Consider the following 7,956-nt stretch of genomic DNA (forward strand, 5'->3'; position numbering starts at 1 on the left):
GAGGGACATGATCGTTCCCCTCTATTCGACATTGGTGAGGCCTCATCTGGAGTACTGTGTCCAGTTTGGGGCCCCACACTACAAGAAGGATGTGGATAAATTAGAGAGAGTCCAGCGAAGGGCAACAAAAATGATTAGGGGTCTAGAGCACATGACTTATGAGGAGAGGCTGAGGGAGCTGGGATTGTTTAGTCTGCGGAAGAGAAGAGTGAGGGGGGATTTGATAGCTGCTTTCAACTACCTGAAAGGGGGTTCCAAAGAGGATGGATCTAGACTGTTCTCAGTGATAGCAGATGACAGAACAAGGAGTAATGGTCTCAAGTTGCAGTGGGTGAGGTCTAGGTTGGATATTAGGAAACACTATTTCACCAGGAGGGTGGTGAAGCACTGGAATGGGTTCCCTAGGGAGGTGGTGGAATCTCTTTCCTTTGTGGTTTTTAAGGTCAGGCTTGACAAAGCTCTGGCTGGGATGCTTTAGTTGGGGATTGGTCCTGCTTTGAGCAGGGGGTTGGACTAGATGACCTCCTGAGGTCCCTTCCAACCCTGATATTCTATGATTCTGTGGCCCTGCCCCATGCTGTGACTGCTCCCTGCATGTGGCTCCAGTCCTCCAGCTCCAGCCCCACAGTGCTCCAGCTGGGAGGCTGGGGCCAACTGCCTTCCCAGCACTCCGGGGCTGGGGCCGCGTACTGCCCTCCCTCCTGGCACTCCTTTGGGGCTGCGGGGCTAGCTACGGGACTGGGCTAGTGGCCATGGTGGGGGGGGGGGCCCTCTGGGCTCCAGCAGGTAGCAGAAGGTGTGGAGCCTCAGGCGGAAGGGATGGGGTTGGAGGCTAGCCTCCCCCAGCCAGCGGTTCATTCGCCACCCATGCCTGGGAGCCAGCAGCTTCGCATCCCCACCCTGTGTGGGACATGGCCAAGTCCATGAGGGCTCCCTCCTGCTGCCTTCCCCCATGAAGACCTCCCCCCATCCCTGTGGGACCTACACGCAGACATAAACCTGGGAAAGCCAGCGTGGCGGGATTGGGCACTGTGTCACTGAATCACGGGGGCGATGCTCTGGAACTACAGCCTACAAAGCCAGGCAGGACTCTGGGGGAGCCTCCTCTCTGGGAGCAGACCGTCTCCAGGGCAAGAAGTTTACGCAGCTTCCACCTTCCTGGGTCTGACCTCGGAGGATTCAGGCTCCCCTTCCACAGCCGACGCTTCCCGCAGCGAGTTCATCCAGGCGGGGTCCTGGGGAAGCCAGAGGGCCCTGCACACGCACAGCATAGAACAGAACTTGTTAGCACAGAAATCTGTGATTTTCACCCAAGTCCATCTTGGGGGGGAAGGGAGACCAGAGCCAGGGCTCTGGCCCTCCTCCTGTGCCTCAAGCCAGCAGGGATTGACTCACTTCCAGCCGCCAGGCCCCTGCCCAGCCTGTTGCTCTTCCTCTGGCCTTTGTCTTGCTTCCCAGGCCAAGAGTCACCTGCTCACATCCCCCTCCTGGGTCTCAGGTGACGAAGCGGTGGCCATAGCATCCATGCAGGCAGTTGGAGCAGCCTCCGCAAAAGTCACACGCGCTTATTCCCACCACCATAGGCGCCGACTCCATGGGTGCTCTGGGGCTGGAGCACCCACGGGGAAAAATTGGTGGGTGCAGCCAAGCTCCCTGCCCCACCTCACCTCACCTCACCTCACCTCCTCTGCCTCCTCCCCTGAGCGCGCCACCCCACTCCTCCCAGCCCTTGCCACTGCCAAACAGCTGTAGCAAGCTCGGGGGAGGAGGCGGGGATTGGGGGAAGGGGTTGGAATGGGGGTGGGGCAGAGGTGGGGGGGGTCAATCACCCACTGGCACCATTAGAAGTCAGTGACTATGCCCACCACCTAAACATTGGTGCAATACAATGGGAAACTGAGGCACACGCAGCATTCATGCAAAACAGTAAGACTCACATACAACATAAGGGAAAATCTCCACTTCGTCACACCCTGCATTGGTGTCTGCTCTGTAAAAGGGGTGGGGGTGGGAACCCCTTCTGGTGATAGCAGAGCCTTGCCCCAAGCACTGGAGTCCCTGGCTGGGGCACTGGGGGCCAGCCTGGTGTGCTGTACTGTGGGGAGGGGTACGGGAGGGAAACCAGCAGGAATGAGGGGTCTGTCAGGAGCATAGTGGGGGCAGAGGGTGGGGGCAAGGTCTGTCCCACCCAAAGGGTGCCATGGGGCTCAGGGAGGTGAGTAAGGCAGCAGGAGGGGAACCCGCTGCCGATCAACACCCAGCGGGGGGAGGAATGGGCCCTGCTCAGATCTCAGTGGGCTGAAAAGGGGCAGGGCTGGGGCAGTGCCATGGAGATCTTGGTGTGGGATGCCGCTGGACCCAGGGCATGAGGCACTGGGCAGGACATCAGCACTGAAGAGACGGCTGCCAGCGTGCGTGGGCAATGGGCACATGGATTGCCCACTGCCCCAGCTCTGGCAGGCTGGCAGTAGGCCTCTCCACAGATGCTGCTGCAGCGTTTCCTGGTGCCCGCACCCAGGGGTGCAGACACACGGGGCTCTGGCCCAGAGGGGTGTTCTGCAGGAGAGTCTCGGGGCTGTACCGCACCATCCACCTGCCCATCCTCAAGGGGTCAGCAGCTCGGCAAGGGAGAAGGAAATTCCCTGGGTTCCCTGGGGTGGAGCTGGCGGTTGGACCCCAGCCAGAGTAAGGCAGGCTGTGCTGTGATCAGCCTTGGGCGCTGGGGGGAAGGTGTTCACATGCCAGTTCTTGTGTGATGGTCCCAGCGGGGGCGTCCCACCGCTGAGCGGGCACCACAAACCGCAATGGTGCCAATTCACAGCCCTGTCCCCGCTCCCATCCCTGGCATGAGGCCAGGGCTCTGTAGCTGCATCCCGGGTGGCAGGTGCACGCCCTGACCTCGCGCGGGGCTCGTGCCAGCTCCGAGCACGTGAGTCAAACCGGAGTGAGGCAGAATCATCCATCCTGGCTGAGCTATTTACTGCGCTGTTCCCTTGGTTGCCCGAAGCGGGGCAGAGGGCAAAGGATGAGCTGTGGGAAACTAACTTTCCGGGCAGGGCAGGGCAGGGCTGGGTTGTTCCCAGGCCTGTGCCCTCATGCCAAGCCAGCTTGGGCCTGGCCAGTGTGCGGCTGGGAGACCTGAACAGAGGGTGCTGCAGTCGGCTGGGTGGGGCTGTAGGGGCTGTTCTGCCCCCAAGTTAGTGCTGACACCTGGCAGCAGGGAGCAGTCTCAGGACACAGCAGGGCTCCTCCCTGCCCCTCTGACACCAACCCCAACTGTGCCCCATAGACTGTAATTTGCTCAGGATCATTCTCACTGCTGGGGAACTTGAGGTAGGGAGTGGGGATGTGACCTCGCTGCTGGGGAAACTGAGGCAAGGAGTGGCAAACTGACTTACCTAGGGCGGAGCCAGGAAAAGAACCTAGGAATCCTGCTTCCCAGCTAATCACTGGAGCCCTTTTCCCCATCCAAAGCCAGGACTCCCAGTTCCCGTGCAGTGCTCGGGTGGCAGGCGGGTGTGTGCAGTGTGGGAGAAGGCAGGTGCCCTGGGGCAGGGTGCAGCACTGGCTCAGGCCTGCTCTGTGGGCAGCAAGATCCTGTGGCAGGTGCCAGGGCTGGGCCAGGCCAGGGCTGGTTCCTGCAGTGTGGGGCCAGGTGCCAGCTGGGGGCTGCCAAGCAGGAAAGCGCCCGGGCCTCTGTGCTTGGCTGGGCACGCATCACTGCCCCTTTGTCTGGGCACCCTGGGCAGTGCCGAGAGGTGCATCTGGGCTCCCCACATGCAGCGCTGCTGGTGCCCCTCAATCCCGACCTGCAGCCCCCCGGTATTGTAGTCCGGTGAGTGATGGCCCAAGGGAGGGGAGCAGGGAGAGTCCTGGCCCCAGTGGTACCCACTGGCCTACTGCTACCCTCAGCGTGTTCTCTGCCCTAGCACTGCCCCTGCAGTAGCCCCCTGCACCCCATGCCCCCTTTGGCCCTCACCCTTGTCATGTTGGCTGTTCACATGCAGCATTTCATGGCCACGTGCCCTGGCTGCCCCTCTTCGGTCCCGGGGGGAGGGAGGGAGGGGGAGCGATGGACCTTGCCCCTCCGCTGGCATCAGGGAGCAGCTCGGAGCTCAGTCCCTGACCCCTTGCCCAGCTTGGAGCAGGAGGAGGCAGAGCCATGGCCAGGACACTGGAGATCATCTGTGTGCGGGAGGCACCGGGGCCCTGGCACCCTAAGCTGTTTGGCTTGGTGGGACTGTCCCTACTTGGCGGGGAGGGGGGCTCCCCAGTCTAGCTCTGCTTCCTCTTCCCTCAGCTGAGAGGCCTGGTGGCCTGCGAGGACAGTGCCAGGGTCCCAGTCCTAGGAGGCAGAGCTGTGCCCCCAGCCTTGTGCCAGTCAGGGGGAGCAAGGTGCCAACCCCCAGGCCATGGGCAGAGGTAGCTCTGGGCCTTGCCATCAGCCCCAAGTCCCCCTGTGCCGGAGCCAAGGAACACCCAGCCCTCAAGCCTGCCCCTCTCAACTAGTCTCTTCTCCCTCTGTACCCTGGCGGGCCCCAAGTCCCTCAGAAGCCCACGTCTCTTGTGAGGCTCATTCTCCCCAAGATCAACATCTAGCCCTCGGCATTGCTCCCACCTCTGGGCTCCTCGGGTCCGTACACTGGGGGCTGCCTGGGACAGGGACTCTCCTCACTGAACTGGCTGCCATCGTCTCAGCAGACCCTGATCTTCGTTGGAGTCTGGGCAGCGCCCAGCACGACGGGACCTGGTCTCGGTTGGAGTCTGGGCAGAGCCTGGCATGACGGGGCCCTGATCTCGGTTGGGGTTTGAGAAGCACCCACACAGATATAATGTAACTTATAACCTTCCAGGTCTGGTGCTTCTTATTCATTAAGACAGTTAGGGCCACTCTTCCAGTGTGAGCCGACCAGTGCCCTGTTTGGGTGATTTGTCCTCCATCCGGCACTGAGAGAAAACCGGACGTGTCTTTGCCCGGTATCAGCCCGGGGACACCATCTGGAAGGGCGCACTGCTCCCCCACCCTGCTGCTGGTGTGCCCTCGCAGACCCCGTAGGTGAGGGCCTGCACAGGGGGGACTGCAGTGCTGGAATGTCTGGTATTCTGGGGATGAGTGAGCGGCACCCCAGGGTGCTCTGTCACAGTGAGGGCGATAGGGTGCTAAGCACACAGGCCACTGCCCACCCTGGGCAGAGCTGGCTCGCCAGCTCCTCCACCCGCTCCTGGCTGGCTCGGTGCCAGGGCTATGGCCTAGTTGGGAGCTCTGTGACGAGGTCTGGGGCTGGCGTCAGGGGGGCGTTAATGAATTCAGCGTTGCGTGGAGGAGCTGATCTCTGTGTTAAAGAAAAGCTCCTCCAGCGGGTTTGAAATTGCAGCAGGGGCGGGGGGTTGGGTGGGGGGCTGAACAGCTGCCCTTCCTGATACCTGGATTAGTCATGCTGGGACCCCCACACGCACCCCTGGCGGTGAAACATGCCCTCCCCTCCCCTCGCTGGGGCAGGCAGGGTTAGCTGATGCCCCCGGAGTTCCTGGGTCCTGGGCCTTCCCCTCCTGCCATGTAACCCCACTAGGCAGGGCGCCTTCATGCCCTGGGCAGCTCTGTGCCCCGGGGAGGGGACCCGCCCTACCCCCTGCTGCTTACTGGACTGGGTTCACTGGGCAGAGGCTGTCTGGCTCTGCGGCTGCATCGCCAAGAGTTCAGCTCCCAGCACGGTGGGCACACTGACAATCCATCCCCTGCTCTGGGCAGCGCCCAGCACAACGGGGCTCTGATCTCACTTGGGTTTGGGCAGAGCCCAGCACGATGGGGCTCTGATCTCGGGTGGGGTCTGGGCAGCACCTGGCATGACGGGGCCCTGATCTCAGTTGGGTCCGGGCAGTACCCGGCATGACAGGGCCCTGATCTCGGTCGGGGTCTGGGCAGCGCCCGGGAAGCCCTGATCTCAGGTGGGGTCCGGGCAGCGCCCAGCACGAAGGGGCCCTGATCTCGGTCGGGGCCTGGGCAGTGCCCACAGACGAGAGGATGTCACAGCACAGGAGAATGCCCTCACTATGTCCTCACCACTCAGCCCTTCCCCCTCCCCAGATGTGGATATTTGGCTCTTTGGGGTGTGGATCGGGGAGGGTGACACCTCTCCTTGTGTGGGGGGGATGGGGAGGCTCTTTGAGCAGCCTGCTCCTCCTGGGGTTTCTAAGGGGCAGATTCGTGTACCTGCCGGGGTTGGCCAGCATGCCCACCAGTGGTTGTCTGGGCGGTCAGACGCAGCAGGTGACTCCAGCCTGGCCAGTTCAAGGGAGTTGCCCAGGGTAGTACCCTGAACCCCCCAGACATTGGCACAGGTCGCTCTTTGCCTGGTACCTGGGCACATCCCCACCCCACCCAGGGCAGGCGTGATCGTGCTGCACCCACATGACTCACATGTCGCCTATGGGATCAGCACAGCCGCTTGGGAGCTAACCTGGAGCAAACACGCCTGCCCTGCCAGCATTTGACCTGTGGGGCGATGCGCGCCAGCTGTCGGGCAGTGCCCAGCTTGGGCCTGTTCGCCCACCGCCATCAGACAAGACGGCCAGATCCCAGCCCCGTCCTGGTGCTATGGAGGGGTCCCCCAGGGAGCTCAGACCGCTTCCTTGAGCAAGTCCCCACAGCCCCATCTGGGAAGTTGGTGGGGAGGGGGCTGTTTTCATTGTCACACATGGTTCGAAGTCTCCCCTCCCTGCCCTCCTCCCCCGCATCTCTTGGCCTTGAGTTTGAATTTAGATTTTGCCCCTGCAAAGGAGCACAGGAAAGCTGCTGCTGCAAGTCTGATGCCCCAAACCCGAAGGGCCAAGCTAGCGCCAGATTCAGGGAATCCAGCCCCTCCCCCCCCCCCCAGGCACCTGACTGCTCTCGGTGGGGGACGTGGCTCTAATCCTGGGCACTGAGCCCTTCGGAGATTCCTACCCACAGGGGCCGAAAGGCACGCAGGCTGGAGGACCAGACGTGGCAGCCACGCCCAAGTGCCATGGCTTTGCTGGGTGGCTACTCAGAGCTGGGAGCACAGCGAGCTTGCTGTGCCCATGCTGGTCTGGGAGCGGCCCAGAGCCCGGGGCTCCCTGGCAGAAGCCATGGGTTCCCCCATGCGCAGGGCCAGCCGGCTCCACCCATCCACTCAGCTCCTAGCACTTCCATAGCATGATCCTGCTGCTGCCTCAGGGACTGTGGGGGCCTTGGAGCCCAGTGTCTGTGGGCCTGTTGGTGGGCAAGCGGCTTGGGGGGAGAATCACAGTAAGCAGTAGGGGCAGGGTTCCCAGCAGGGAAGTGATTCAGGCTCAGAGTGGGCAGGAAAGGGCAGTGAGCTGAGCCGTGCTCCCCTGGGGCTGGGGGTGCAGCCAAGATGGCATGGCAGGGAGTGGGGGGGCAGGAGGCTGCAAGGAACCAGAGGATCTGGCTGGGCTGCAGCTCTGGGCCAGCGTGGGGCAGAGCAGCCAGCCCTGCAGCTTTGGCAGGGCCAAGCCTGGCCTCGGTGGCTGGACTGGGATTGTCGGGCTGTCGCAGGATGTTTTGGATTGGGCCCATCACAGGATTGGGCCCACACTTGGCTCAGGGGCTCAGGTGTGTCTTTGACAAGCCCCGTTCTGGGACCCTGGATGGGCTGGACCAGGGAGAGGCCAGTGCCAGGCATCTGTTCCCAGTTCTGGAAGGGGAGTGGGGTCTAGTGGTTAGAGCCAGGGGGCAGGGCTGGGAGTCAGGACTCCTGGTTCTACCCCTGGCTCTGGGAAGGGAGTGGGATGGGAGCAGGAGAGGGGTGGGGAGCCAGGACTCATGGCTCCTATTCCTAATTTTGCCGCTGACATTGGACAAACCCCTTCCCTGCTCTGTGCCTTAGTTTCCCCAGGTTAACAATGGTGATTGTTATGGGGTCACTATACCTCTGTCCTGTTCTAGTCTCTCTGAGGACCCGCAGCTGGTGTTCT

The sequence above is a fragment of the Natator depressus genome, chromosome 26, assembly GCF_965152275.1.
Source record: "Natator depressus isolate rNatDep1 chromosome 26, rNatDep2.hap1, whole genome shotgun sequence".
NCBI classification, from domain to species: domain Eukaryota; kingdom Metazoa; phylum Chordata; order Testudines; family Cheloniidae; genus Natator; species Natator depressus.